Source organism: Schistocerca cancellata, chromosome 2 (assembly GCF_023864275.1).
Source record: "Schistocerca cancellata isolate TAMUIC-IGC-003103 chromosome 2, iqSchCanc2.1, whole genome shotgun sequence".
In the NCBI taxonomy this organism is placed as follows: Eukaryota; Metazoa; Arthropoda; class Insecta; order Orthoptera; family Acrididae; genus Schistocerca; species Schistocerca cancellata.
This window is the reverse complement of record NC_064627.1, coordinates 193,767,172-193,781,859: the sequence shown is the minus strand read 5'-3', so window position 1 is coordinate 193,781,859 and position 14,688 is coordinate 193,767,172. Positions and strand designations below refer to the sequence as shown.

General features: G+C 44.2%; 1 non-coding gene across 1 annotated transcript; it reads right to left on the bottom strand.

Annotated features, from left to right (window-relative positions):
• Positions 1–10,521: 10,521 nt before the first annotated feature.
• On the bottom strand, positions 10,522–10,596 carry Trnas-cga (transfer RNA serine (anticodon CGA)). The gene has a single exon. It is a non-coding gene; the product is annotated as a tRNA-Ser (tRNA).
• Positions 10,597–14,688: the final 4,092 nt, after the last annotated feature.

The following is a 14,688-nucleotide window of genomic DNA, read 5'->3' as shown; positions in this document are numbered from 1 at the left end:
AAGGCCCTGTGACTCCTGATTGAACTGCCGTGGCAGTGTTGACATTGATTCAGAATTGATCCCTTTTAATTAAAAACGGGTGCACATTGATGTTATATTCAGCTATTGAACACCAGATGCGAATGTTGAACATCAAATTAAGAAAGTGACTTGGGATTTCAACTACTTGATTGAAAACAGATGCAGTCAATTAGCACAGATTTATTTTAACTCACGACTTTGTCATCACATTACATGACTCTCCTAACAGGCAGTGGTCATAAATTGCGTTTGCGTGGAGTAAAGCGCGATAACTCAAAAGTAATTCCTATCGACTGACCCAGGCGTAATGCGAAGTGCGAGAAGAATTCTACAATACACGGCTCATGAAACCCTCGTCGAAACTTTGCTGACGTGATCCAACAAATTAATCAGTGGTCGGAGCGGGCGCAATATCACCGAATTCAGCGTGGCGGGGCGGCGTCGTTATGCGGACGTCGGTCGACCTCGTGGTGCTGCAAGGCTGCGCTCGTCTATTCAGGAGGGAGGAGGAGGATATTAGTGTTTAACGTCCCGTCGACAACGAGGTCATTAGAGACGGAGCGCAAGCTCAGGTGAGGGAAGGATGGGGAAGGAAATCGGCCGTGCCCTTTCAAAGGAACCATCCCGGCATTTGCCTGAAGCGATTTAGGGAAATCACGGAAAACCTAAATCAGGATGGCCGGAGACGGGATTGAACCGTCGTCCTCCCGAATGCGAGTCCAGTGTGCTAACCACTGCGCCACCTCGCTCGGTTCGTCTATTCACTTCTAGCTATCTTGCTCAATACATAGCTGAACCAAAACATCCTGTCTCCAAGCTCAATCGTTCCGTTTGCTAAGTCCTAAACTGCAGAGATGCTCACTCTCTCTCAGGCAAGCTGAGCAAAGAACGCCACGTCCACACTCTAGGCAAGCTGGGAACGGAAGACCACTACGGAGATTTCTCCCAGTCCACTCTTCACCTCGGTTTCCCCTCCAGCAAAATCACTTACGTCAATTGCAACGCAAGTCGCGTTAATTATGTGTCGCTTCCCAGCGCCGACCAATGCCTGCTCTGGGAAGTGAACAAATTCCCACAAAATTTCCCTTCCTCTCAACTTCTGCTATTTAGCTCCTCCCAGGCCACCCATCAAGGATAGCGTCTGCACAAAACAACAATTTTTCCGGAATTCTGACTCCCCGGAAAATACTTCAAATTCCTCGGTCCTACGTTCCCATCGGAGGCCGGCATATTTCATTCTGTCGCTCTTCACCTGATTTACTTCAGACTCTGCGGACCGTGAATTCAGCGTAAAGTTGCTATAGTCACGAACACGCATATTTTGGCCTCTGTTCACCGCTCCACCATAACTGCGCGGCTTTCTCGCATGTTTCACTGAAAACGGGACGACGGACATTTATCAACAGGCATACAAGTTCTCCGTCTGCTTCCTGGTACACCAGCATGGGGTCAACCACCCACTCACTGTCACTCATCTGAAGGCAGCTGGAAGCCGTGCCTTGTTATCACTTTCTCAGAGCTTGAGCCGCATTAATCTGCCTATTGTCGCTTCCCTTCGCCGTTCCCCAGCTGGCCACGGTCAATTCTGAATACTTCCATGGGATAAACTAGCCTCCAGTAAATCGACGCGTTTCCACGAAGTTTTCATGTCGTGTGAATTACTTTAAAACCATCACCCGACTTTAATTATTCCAATACGTCCATACTATACCCTCTACAAGATGCATTGTGCCTTGTCAGTCATTTTTGTTCAGCCTTACTGTTTACTCAACGCGAGTTAGGTGATCTTTAATGACTTCATGTAAGGGGCATAGTTTTTGCCATCTTACAACTGTATCAGCATGGTAATGTGGTGTTTCCATATTTTTGTCCACCTCGTGTAACTTTCGAAGTAATTATGACGATGTGGACGCCAAAGGCCCTAACAACTAGCCCCCGACAGGGCAGAAGTGTTGTACCATCGGCCGTGCAGGATGGAAGAGCGACATCACGTGCTGCTGAGTCAGGAAAGGGGCTTGTTTGCAACCAGTCAAGTACCCTCACAGTCATACGATATCTGGAGCGCCACAGACTCTTAGCACGGCTACAGTAGTTCGCCAAACTTCTAGCTAATTTTCTGACACGGTTTTCGTAATGTCTGTTTTCGACAAGATATCAACATGTAAGTTATGTAGGTTGTGAGGCAACGTTACATTGTTTTTCAGTTTTGTTCTTACACAATGGGAATTTCATTCCCTCTGCTCGCATCTGCTTCAGGATCTGCTGGTATGCCTGGTTAGCTGAGCGCTGTCATAGAGAGCTGAATTATAAAACGGAATTTTCCAGCGCTTCTTCTGAAGAAGTGGAATTACTGTGTGAAATTTCTACATCTACTATTGGTGGGCCACCGTCGCTGGATACGAAGCCAAACAGTCGGAGAAACAACTCTCACGGTAACGTAATCTTGACAAACATTTCCCACTTTTTTTTTTTTTTTTTTTTGTATTTCGCTACCAATCCAATTCCAGTGGCCTACAAGTAGTAGCCGAGGAAAATTCGACTAGTAAAGTCACTTCGTTAGGGGAAGGGCGGGAGAACTCCTTTTTATAAATGAATGCAGCACTTATGTTTGGCAGTGTCCCGCTATCCGGGGACACTAGAAGGTCCTGAGGGAGGTCCCAGCAGAGGAGTCGGAGCATCGACTGTGTAGGGAGAAGCTGAAGAGGAATGAGACATGCCTAACAGCCGTAAAAGTTCACGACCGATGATTTTGTCTTCGTGAGGGACCAAAGTCACATAGAACTTTTCATTAATTTTACGTTCAGCATGCGCTTGAGAGTGAGAATAAAGCCGAAATTATAAGCGTGTAAAATAAATGAACAGTAATTAACAGCCAAACGGTGGAAATTTCTTTTAAAAAAACAAGAAGGTTTCACCATCAGGGTGCTCCCCTGGCACAACAGCAGAAAGAGGTGCGCCGGCAGTGTTACTCCTATAATGACACCATTGATCAGTGGTGCGGCTCCATTGGTGTATTATAAGACGTGTCCCAATTCTGTGTACTGCTTCACGATGGATGTATTCGTGTATGGCGACTCCGAGGTGAAGGAACGTTGCCAGATTGCTCTCGTCAACATAGTAATGGTCCAGCACCTGCTACGGTGGTTGGCGGTGTCATAGTGTACAAAAGACAATCATCTCTGGTTCGCCTAGCCGGTGACTTAGATTGCAGCCGTTACGTTTCTGACATGACATTATCGGTGGCTATGCCATTTCGTCAGGGTCTCCATGATGTCATCTTTCAACAACATAACACGAGTCCGAATTTCTCTCTTGCTGTCCTGACCCACCTCAGCGCACACCTCGCCAGGAAGTACCCCAGATCTCTCACTCACTGAAAAAAATCCGGTAATCGGTTGCCGAGAGACTGCAAGGCTGTGAGACGGCGTGGTCTCCAGACCTTCACTGCTTACATATTCCGCCCTCACAATCATATTCCGCACATCAAGACGCTTCATTCGAACCCAAACTCGATAAGATAAAGTCAATGTTGTATGAATTCATGTAAACGACATGCAAATAACTAATAAATCGCAAGTGCGCACTGTGGTTGAAATACTCTAGGCTGACGTACACACATACATTCCAGACACGACGGTCACAGGAGCTTTTAGTTCGAGAGAGGCAACCGCACGCCAGGAGGCCAGTCCCAACCCATCTACGTCGGCCCGTGGCCGCCTGTGAAGCGAACAGCGTTCGCCTGAGGGCAAGGAGGAACGACCCCGTGTTCGGCTTAACAGCAGATTCCGCTACATTGTGTGGGAGCGGCCAGCCTACGCATTCTATACACATAGCACGCAGTTTCAGAGATTTTCACAGGGAGACAGCTAACGCCAAACGCCGATACTACAAGTTTCCGGATTGGTCGCCTTAAATGAAACGTCATTCTCCCGTTTTAGAAGAGCAATGCTGATTGGCAGATGATATTTCTGACGCCTTGAGCTGAAGGGGTAATGGAAGAGACCGGAAGATAAACCCCTTCACGTCTGGCGTGGAGAGGGGCCGTTCTGTTGTCGCTCTTGGAGCGAGGAACAAGTCTCTCCTCAGTACTTCACTGGGAGAGCACCTCCAACGAGAGCGAATCGAAGTGCGACTCTATATTGAGTCCTTGCGATTAAGCATTGTTCACTGTGTTGGCCGACACACTTATTGTGTGGTGTGAACGGACAGTTAAACGCCTGCGAGCGAATTTTTGAGTGGCATCACAGTGGACTGGTCATCTGACCGGTGTACCATGCCAATAGTTAGACTAGGGGCGAATAGGAATCCTTGGCTTCATCAAGGCGTAGGGTGAGTTTGATTGGCGAAGGTCTATCCAGATAGAACTAGAGTTGTCTTATTTGTCAGCAGCGAGCGGCGCAGACAGCAGTAATCGTAGCTTATGGTATTGTGCGCTACAGCTATTGCGAGCCCCATATTTCCTCCACAACAGTACACTTCACTACAATTCACACCCGACAGCCTCGACCATACCTAGCAACATTCTAAAGGATAATTATTCAAGTTGAGTAGGCGCGCCTCTCAGCCATTCTGCCAAGTCAATAATAATCTTAAACTTTGTATAGAAATTTCATTAGCGAATCCAATCCTTGAGAGATAACTTCACGTTCCGAAAAGAACAATTCATAACTAAAAGTGCCATTGTGAATTCACAGAATTTTTGCAAAATAAATTATAATTTTCGTTAGTTACATATTTTTCTTACACTAACTAGCACTACTCCAGTACCAAAGTATCCCACTAGTTACGTAAGAAATTTTGTGAATTTTTGTGTCATTTCCTTACAGCGGGCGACTCCAGAAGATATTTATTGCTGAAAGTTATTCAGGCATTTTTCTTTAGAACGTTAGGAGCGTCTGTTTCACTTCTGTAGTAGTTTGGGGGTGGAAATTGCATCTTGCGGGAGCCACAGGGTAAAGGGTACATCTCAGATTAATCCGTTGCGCAGAATAACAGAATCTCAGATCAACCCCACGCACACAAGGCTCTGCTTATGCCGTAATCTTATTACATTTCGCATTAAGCAGTGAAGGGATTGGTTGAATGACATTAGAGGAAAATAGGTAGCGTAGAATACGTGCGTGGTCCAAGAGGCGGAACTTCCTTGTTTTAACGTTATGAAACATGTTGCAGAGCGGTGGGATACTTGTGGGCAACCCTGTCACCCACGACCAGGGGATTGAGTACCTGGCAACTGGCGACGTATAAGCGACGGCTGGTCGAGGATGCTCGTGACACCAAAGAAAAAGGTATCGGCGGCCGCGGCCGAAAAAGAATATAAATCAAAGTTAAGTCAGTTCAGTTACGTCATTATTCCTATAATGATCTAACAGGCTGAGATTTTCTTTAAGTGAACCGTTTGTGATTCATGGTTTTCAGAGTAGTCGGAGATTTGACGGCGCACTTATATGACTTATGAAATGTATTATGACTTATGAAATGTATTATCATTAATTACCTTTGGACGTGATTTAGTAGTTTAAACAATACTGTCTGGACAGGGTGAGTTGCATGATCTGTTACTTTAGGTTATTTTCAATGCTATGCTTATGAATTCAGTTATGATAGATGAATTACTGATTAGTTCACGAGAAAGTGAATTTTTCCGTAACTTCTGTGGATTTATCCTCTCGCATGGTTAACCCTTCTGCAGTGTGGCGACTTTCCGTACCAAGTTGGTGAGGCTGGTAGATCAGACCAACAGAAACAGTTCAATAAACATGGTACCTATTAGTTTTTCAATTACGAACAAGAACAGAACTCAACCAACTTTGATTCAATCAGGAACCGTTGTACACAGTGACTGTAGAATGTAAGGATGCAGAGGCACACAGCAGTCAGTCACAATGAAGTGTCGTTCAGCCTAAACACCTGTAAGAACATGTAGTGACATGAACCGATGCGAGTCTGTTGAATTATAACGAAAATGCTCTGAAGATGGCTATTTAGAGCCGAAATCTAGGGTTGCAAGCATAATGAAAAACTAATGGGATTGTGACTGACTGTTGTGTGCCTCTCCTTCCATAAGAACATAACTGCTCTTCAGTCATTTACCTTTATCTTAGAGACTGTTTACAAGGAAATATGGCAGCAAATAAAGAGTAAAAAAATATTATGCAAGTGTTGGGTCAAATAATTATGTACCACGTGCTTGCATATAACCGAAAAACTTAGAACATTCGAACAATACTTTTAAACATTTAAACACAATATACATCAGACTAAGTAATAAATTTAAGAAACTTTGAAGAAACAAAAATTACTCATACGGTTACTAATTATTTTACAGTTTGTACTTGCACGAAACTACAAAATGATTCAAGACTCATGTATTTACTGCACTTTGTGCAGTGATATTTCGTTTTCCTTTATTCTGATGTATACATATACGGCACCTGCCGAAGATGTGGTCTGGCGCTTGGTCTTCTTGCAGGCGTTGATTTACTTTGCAATCTTCGGAAAGTCTCCCACGCAGAAAAAGTGGAATATTTTTCATACCTGCTCTAGCAAGAGGATGATTTCTCATTGGGCTGCCTCCAACGTCAGTGCGAAATTTTAGACAAATAATGTATTGAGATGGTGCTTCTCGGCTAAGCACAACTTCACTGTTGATTCAAGCATTGTTTATCAATACCTAAGAAATTACCAAGGGCCAACGCGCTGTACTCCTCAACATTTTAATGGGCACAAAGTTTATCCGCCACATCTGTCAAATTTAAGACTAAATAAAGACACACAAATTCTAATCAAACTGCAAAGATATTGAGCTAAACACATCTTTTAACAACCACAAAGTTAGTGTTGCCAGTCTAGGTGGCCGAACAATGCTGTCCTCTCTACACCCAGGTGACTAAATAGTAACGCGTAGAACAAAGTGAATGCGAAAGATACACGGCGGAACAGCTCGCCAACTTTAATGGTAGAAAAAGCTTATCAACGATGTTGAAGGAATCGGATTGTGGGACCGTGCCACAATAATGAAATGTTGAAACAGTAATGTCTTACTCTCGAATTCTACTTATTAGAGTAAACGAGATAGTCAGGGCATGTTTACGATAAAAAAAAGCCGTTTATGTGCAAGAGTTTAATGTTTGTGCTTTAACTACTACTTTGTGTGGATACTCCGTGAGGCGGTAATTTCAACTGCAATCCCTCAGGTTTCAAGCAGGGAGACGGTGGACAGAACGACTACTCCCGAATCGCCCCACAACTGGCATGCCACCACTTACGAACCACTACGACAAATGAATGGCATACAGTATATTATTCTCGTGTAAGAAACATAGACATTTAGACAGTTAGTAAATATTATATTACATAAAATTTAACCAAAACTTGACCACTTCTAGTGCATTCTCCGAAGCTCGGTAAAAATATGTTTAACTGTATGACATTCTCCACTTGACGTCCTTTCCCCCATCTCGCCCCTGCGTTTACCCACTCCTCAGTCTCTTAAAGAATTTCCATGTTAGCCATCCCTTGATTGTTTCAGATATGCTTTTCCAACCAGGGGAAAGGCGGTTTTTAAATTTCCACGGTAGTAACCAGCGTATTTCACCCGTGGTTCTAAGTACGTCCGATTTTCTGAGAAACCTCTTCTTATATTTCAATCTTTGCACTCGCATTTCACGTCCATGTAACGCATGAACTAAGTACTGCTTCATTTTCTTACTATCCGTGTTCGCAGCTGATTCTTTCCGAACATACGGTGGAGCTAATCCTGCGAGGTGGTGAAGGCCCACGGTCGGAGCCACTTGTGAGTCTGCATATGTTGTTCAATCGTGTACCCGTATCTTTTATTCAAACTCGCTAAGGGACCGCGCCTATTCTTCATCACCGATTTCGTCCAAATTTATGGTATATGCAGGGCTTGGCCAGAAATGAAAGAAACGGAAGCGGTAGGTCCAGATGGACAAAGAAAAAAATAGTATTTTAGATGCGGGTCAGGCGAGGCCTGAGCCATTTATCTTAAGGATAGTTTCCAGACAGCGCTTTTGCAGCAGAAAGAGTGAAGAATAGTAACCCGAAGGACGTGAGTGCAATCTCTGTGCGGGAACTATTTCATATTTTCAGCTTTTACGTTACTAACACTGAAATTAAACCGAAGTAGTGGTCAATATTATGTATTTATTAATATGGTCGTAAAAGGCATGAAAAGGAAAGGAAAAGAAAAATTAGGGATTGAAAATAAATATCCAGAAAGGTATTGTGAGGCGTACACGAGAGCGCCGTATGAAAAAGTAGTTGCTTTTATTATTTTACCATTGATAATTTACGCGTTCTGTGGTGATATTCATTGTAAAAACAGGGAAAGCAGTAATTTTGTCGGCATCTTGCACATATTATAAAAGCCAAACTTTTACAATTACATGGATGTTTCAAAGTTTCTACAGAAATACAGACTTAATTTGCAATAATAAAAGGTTCTCTCTCATCGCAAAGTTTGGCAGTGAGGCAAACTTCTCTCGTTGAGATAACAGAAGTTTTGAAGCTTTTTGGTCAATTTCTTTACCTGACGTTGAAATAGACTTCACAGGGTTTTATTACTGGTGAGGGCTACTCGAAGTTAAAAAAGAATGTTGTGGAATACGCTTTAATTACCAATCCTTCTTCTTCGAAAGGTATTACCAGAGTCCACATAGACACTGTAAATACACCCCTTTCTCGGAATGTTTTTTCGAATCCTAAATCTCCCTCTGCCTTTTCTTTTCATACAATATACTGAGCATTATTTCAGTTTATTTGCAGGGTAAGTAGCATAAAAATTGAAAATAAAGCACTATCGAAATGGGGTCTTGGCCACACGAGCTTCGGATTACCAATTTGTACTCTTTCTGGCGCGCCAGCCACTATCTCGAAACTGCGCTTACATAAATGGCTCAAGTCTCGCACAACCCACACCAGAAACACTATTTTTTTTCTGCGCAATTGGCTATCTGGAGCTCTCAATCCTGTCACTTTCATCTCTGGCCAAGTCCTGCATATACCATAAATTTGGACGAAATCGGTGACGACGAGTAGTTGCGGCCCCCTTCTCAGTTGATACCCAACCGGCTTACAACCCTTGTTGCTGCCAGAGGTGGCAAGTATGTGTGCCGAATTTTGCAACATGCGTACCCACAATAACCTACAAATTTAACCGTACTCTGCCTATTATGCCGTAAAAGCACAGTAAGTAACATTTCGTTATTTTCTACTCTTCTTGGTGCTGGAGTCTAAATGACCATCAGGGCAGACACGGCCAACAGCTCTTCGTTGCAATTAGTGTAGCGTCCAGTAATCAGTATGTCCTTAGATATGAGAGACGACCGCAGCCTCAGTACGTATAACACGAGCTTGCGTCATGTTACGCAAAGGACCCTAATGGTCCAAATGGCTCTGAGCACTATGGGACTTAACATCTGAGGTCATCAGTTCCCTAGAACTTAGAACTACTTAAACCTAACTAACCTAAGGACATCACACACATCCATGCCCGAGGCAGGATTCGAACCTGCGACCGTAGCGGTCGCGCGGTTCCAGACTGAAGCGCCTAGAACCGCTCGGCCACTTCGGCCGGCCAAAGGACCCTACAGGAAGATTTAGATTAGGATATTAGCGCCAAGAATGGCATCTCCCTTGCAAGCTAATGAGTGCGGCGCATGCAGACTGCAACGATCTCCGTGGCGCCCCGCATTATCTACACGCGGTCGAATGCAAGTCGTGAATTATCTTCACACCTCTGGTCCCCCAGCCCTCTCGACCGGTGGACCAGCCTGGGGTGCCACGGCGACTCATTTGCCCGGCCAATTAGGGCGCCGTCGGCCGGAAAACGATGCCGCAGACGGGTAACGGGGGAAAAGGTATGTGGAGGGGGTAAGTGGGGCGCGGGAGGGGAAGGCCATTGCGCTTCACGCAAGCGTGAACGTCCCTCCGCGTACGTTAGCGGAGCGCATCTTGTGGAACCAGGTGGGCCGTCTGTCTGCGTGCAGCCCCACTAAAGGCCGCGCCGTCAGTTACAGGAATCTGTGCCCCCCACCAGTATACAGTCCGCAGCGTAGAGGCGTGACTTCCACAGAAAAACATACGAACAGTTTCCGACAATATTGTCTCCTTCCAAGGCATCCTACAGTAATCACGAAGACGAGAGACGCAAATAGCAATCATGTACGACGAGTGATTGGAATAGTATATTGGAGATTCTAAACTTGAAGATTTGCCCCACTGTCATAAAGTATCACAGATATGGAGCAGTTTTGAGACGTATCTACTGCGGAGACCGGTTATCCTCATCAAAATCACCACTGAATTAAGATTGCACTCACAGTTGTCGGACGTTTCTTGCGATTTCATTACAGGACTAATACGCCAGATCGAAGCTGCGATGAGGTAGAAATGCAGACTTAACACGATATAGATAGGTACATACTGAGAATTCAGAGTGCACTCTTTCCACATTAAGCCTGTTAACGAACAACTGTAATGCCCGACCGAGACTCGAACTCGGGACCTTTGCCTTTCGCGGGCAAGTGCTCTACCAACTGAGCTACCGAAGCACGACTCACGCCCGGTACTCACAGCTTTACTTCTGCCAGTATCTCGTCTCCTACCTTCCAAACTTTACAGAAGCTCTCCGCTGCAGAGTGAAAATCTCATTCTGGAAACATCCCTCAGGCTGTGGCTAAGCCATGTCTCCGCAATATCCTTTCTTTCAGGAGTGCTAGTTCTGCAAGTTTCGCAGGAGAGCTTCTGTAAAGTTTGGAAGGTAGGAGACGAGATACTGGCAGAAGTAAAGCTGTGAGTTCCGGGCGTGAGTCGTGCTTCGGTAGCTCAGTTGGTAGAGCACTTGCCCGCGAAAGGCAAAGGTCCCGAGTTCGAGTCTCGGTCGGGCACACAGTTTTAATCTGCCAGGAAGTTTCATATCAGCGCACACTCCGCTGCAGAGTGAAAATCTCATTCTGGAAACATCCCTCAGGCTGTGGCTAAGCCATGTCTCCGCAATATCCTTTCTTTCAGGAGTGCTAGTTCTGCAAGTTTCGCAGGAGAGCTTCTGTAAAGTTTGGAAGGTAGGAGACGAGATACTGGCAGAAGTAAAGCTGTGAGTACCGGGCGTGAGTCGTGCTTCGGTAGCTCAGTTGGTAGAGCACTTGCCCGCGAAAGGCAAAGGTCCCGAGTTCGAGTCTCGGTCGGGCACACAGTTTTAATCTGCCAGGAAGTTTCATATCAGCGCACACTCATTCTGGAACTGTAATGCCATTTACACAGAGTTATCTGTATTTGACTATAAAGCCTACTGGTGGCATCTACACTAAAAAATAAACTAAAACTGTCATTAAAACTTATAATAGGAAAGACTTTGAAATTTTATGGCACGTTAAAACTTTGTGCAGGACCGAGATTCGAAGTCGTGACATCTGCCTTTAAAGAGTAAGTGTTCCACCGTTTTCCTCTTTTTCTCCCAACTGAGCTGCCCAAACACGACGAACGATCCGTCCCCATAGCGTTACATCCGCCAGTGCCTCATCTCCTACCATCCCAGATGAGTCGAGCTTGGGTAGCTCAATCAGTAGAGGACTTGCTCGCGAAATGCAAAGGTCCCGAGTTCGAGTCTCGGTCCGACACACGGTTTTAAATGTTCAAATGTGTGGAATTCCTAAGGGACCGAACTGCTCAGGTCATCGGTCCCTAGTCTTAAACTAACTTATGCTAAGAAAACAGACACACACACACACACACACACACACACACACACACACACACACATGCCCGAGGGAGGAATCGAACCTCCGGCGGTAGGGGCCGCGCAGTCCGTGACATGGCGTTTCAAACCGCGAGGCCACCCCGCGCGGCACAGTTTTAACTTGCCAATATCAGCACATACTCCGCTGCAGAGTGAAAATTTCACTCTAGAGAAAAAAAATTTGTTTGCGAGATATAGCGACGTCGTCCGTGCTGTGTGCACTAATGCAACACGCCGCTGAAGAAACATTCAGTTAGTCCCTGTGATCGATAGAAGACGAAATAATGTACTAAAGGGTATGGTTTTGATTTACGGCCAGGAACATCAGAATTTTGCTGTTGATGCTCGTATGTGTGCAGCGCGTTTTCCTGGCAAACGACATGTCACTCCAGGAACATTTGTGTGAATAACTCGTCATTTGAGGGTGAGGGAGACAGGTTGCTATGCACCTGTGATGGTCAATGCTGGTACGCCGCGACGTCGTAGGACGGGTGTAGTGGACGAGACAGTTCCGCATTTCGTGGGACGCTCACCGAATACCAGTACTCGAAGACTAGCGGCACGCTATCAACTGTCACAGCAGCGGGTGTGACAAACAGTATATGAACAATTACTGTACCCCCTGTTAGCCGTGCAGGCTGCTATTGATTTTGTTTGCTGACAGAAGTTATCTTTGACTGACAAGAAGACGTCTCCAGCAGTTCTATCGACGTTTTGAAACCATCTATACGGTGATGTAGGTTAAGATACCATGTATCAGCACTGCAGTCATTCACCCCGGGCGGCCCTCGTTTACGAGTAACAGACAAAAAAAAAAAAAATCGGAATTATATGTGGCACACAGTAGTATTGAAGAACTCGAATGGAAAAGAGTTGTTGTTTCGTGTAATGCATGGGATAATAATTTCCTATGCAGGTAGGTGTGAGTTCATTTGCTTTCATTTTTCTTCCTATCATTCATGTTTTTAATTTTGCGAATTATTTTTGACTTAATTTCTATTGCTTTCTCACCCTATTGTTTCGTTCACATTATTGCGTTCATTATATTTATTTCTCATTTTGCTTGAATTTTGTTTTACTTAAAAACGTGTCTTTCATGTAAATTTTGATGTGTGTTATTTTGTCCATAGTGTAGGTATTGAGGCTATGTTCTAAATGTTTCTATGGCGATTATCGTGCAAAAATATTGCACATATGGTAACATAAATACATTTTTCACACCACCGCACAAATACAAACAGATTATTTAGTATGACAAATCGGAATTTTCAAATAATTGAATATTATAATAGATACATAAAATTAAATTCATATTCACAAAAATCCCGATTGGGAGGAGAATGACATAAAGAAAAAAATGGAACACATGAAAAAGTTCATAGGCACGCAACCACACTAAATTAGACAGTAATATCAGAAATTAAGTCCACCTTGATGCAAAACACCTTGTTATTCGTTTATTCTCCCAAACTAGTTTCGGCGACAAATATCACTATCATCAGTGGGTTTTTTAATCTTATTTATTGCATGTTACATCATGTTTTAAGCAATTATTGTCGCTGTCTGCGACATATTTTCTATGCCGTTTTTTCTGTTGCCGTTTTTTACTTAGCGAACATCATGTCATGTTCGTTGGACGGTATGTAGCTGCTTTTATACGCAGAAAAACAAAACTTTCGCTCTTTGTTTCTGATCCAGAATATTACGCCATCTTGCTGATTGCAACAGAAAAAAAGCGCACAGAAAATATGTCGCAAACAGCGACAATAATTGCTTAAAACATGCTGTAACATACAAGAAATAACATTTTAAAAAACCACTGATGATGGTGATATTTCTCGCCGAAACTAATTTGGGAGAATAAAGAAATAAATGAATAACAAGGTGTTTTGCAACAAGGTGGACGCAATTTCTTATATTACTGTTTTTCTATGCAAACACGGACCAAATGGAAGAGTTCCAAGATAAAATTATTATTACATTAAGATAGATATCTTTTATAGCGCTATTGGGTATCACTCACAATTACAAATTTTTTTTTATCAGTTAGTCGCAAACGGGGGCCCACAAGGTCGAATGGCTGCAGTAGTGATACCAGGGATCTTAACCTACATCACCGTGTAGATAGTTTCATAAAGTCGACGGTACCGCTGGAGACCTCTCCTTGTGAGTGCAACGTCAGAGGTACTGGAGTGTGTGCCCGGAGAGCCCTGGAGGGTGTGGACAGACAGTCTTGGAGCGGCTACTGATTTAGTCGTGGAGTGAAGGTACTGCTAGGCACCAGCAAGGGAACCCCCATACCGAGTGCAAGCGCGGCGAGTCAGAACCACTCGTTGAGATGTGGCTGTACGAGTGGATTTAGGGCGGTTAGCCACTGTGGATCGTATACTGAGTCATCTGCATGGTTACTGGGATGTGCCGTGCGGCTCCAGCCGGTGGAACGCCTTGCTCTCAGTTTCGCGCATTTTGATGTCAATTGCCTGTGCCGGGAATGTGCGTGTATTAACCCACCTAGCTATTTTGTCGAGATCACAATTATTTTGGTGACCGTTTCTGTTGTTTGTGTACTGTGGCACTCCACTACTTATGTGGTGTGCCGGTATGTGACTCGGTTTTTAAACTGACCGTGAATTCTGCAGAAGTATGTTGTTCGCCTCTAGTACTGGAAGTACTGTTAATTTTAACGGTAATTGATTCCACCTGTATTTGCGCTCTGGTGAAAGTTGCCATTTTGGGTAAATGTGGGTAAATGCAACAGGGCATATGCATGGTAGCCTTCTCGTGTTTTGTGTGTTGTAACCAACGCTTGAATATGAATTGAGACAAAGCTTTTGAGCCAGGTTTCTTATTGCTTGTTTTCATATTTCATTGTGCTTAATAACAACGATCAAAGTTGAAGTTTACTGGAT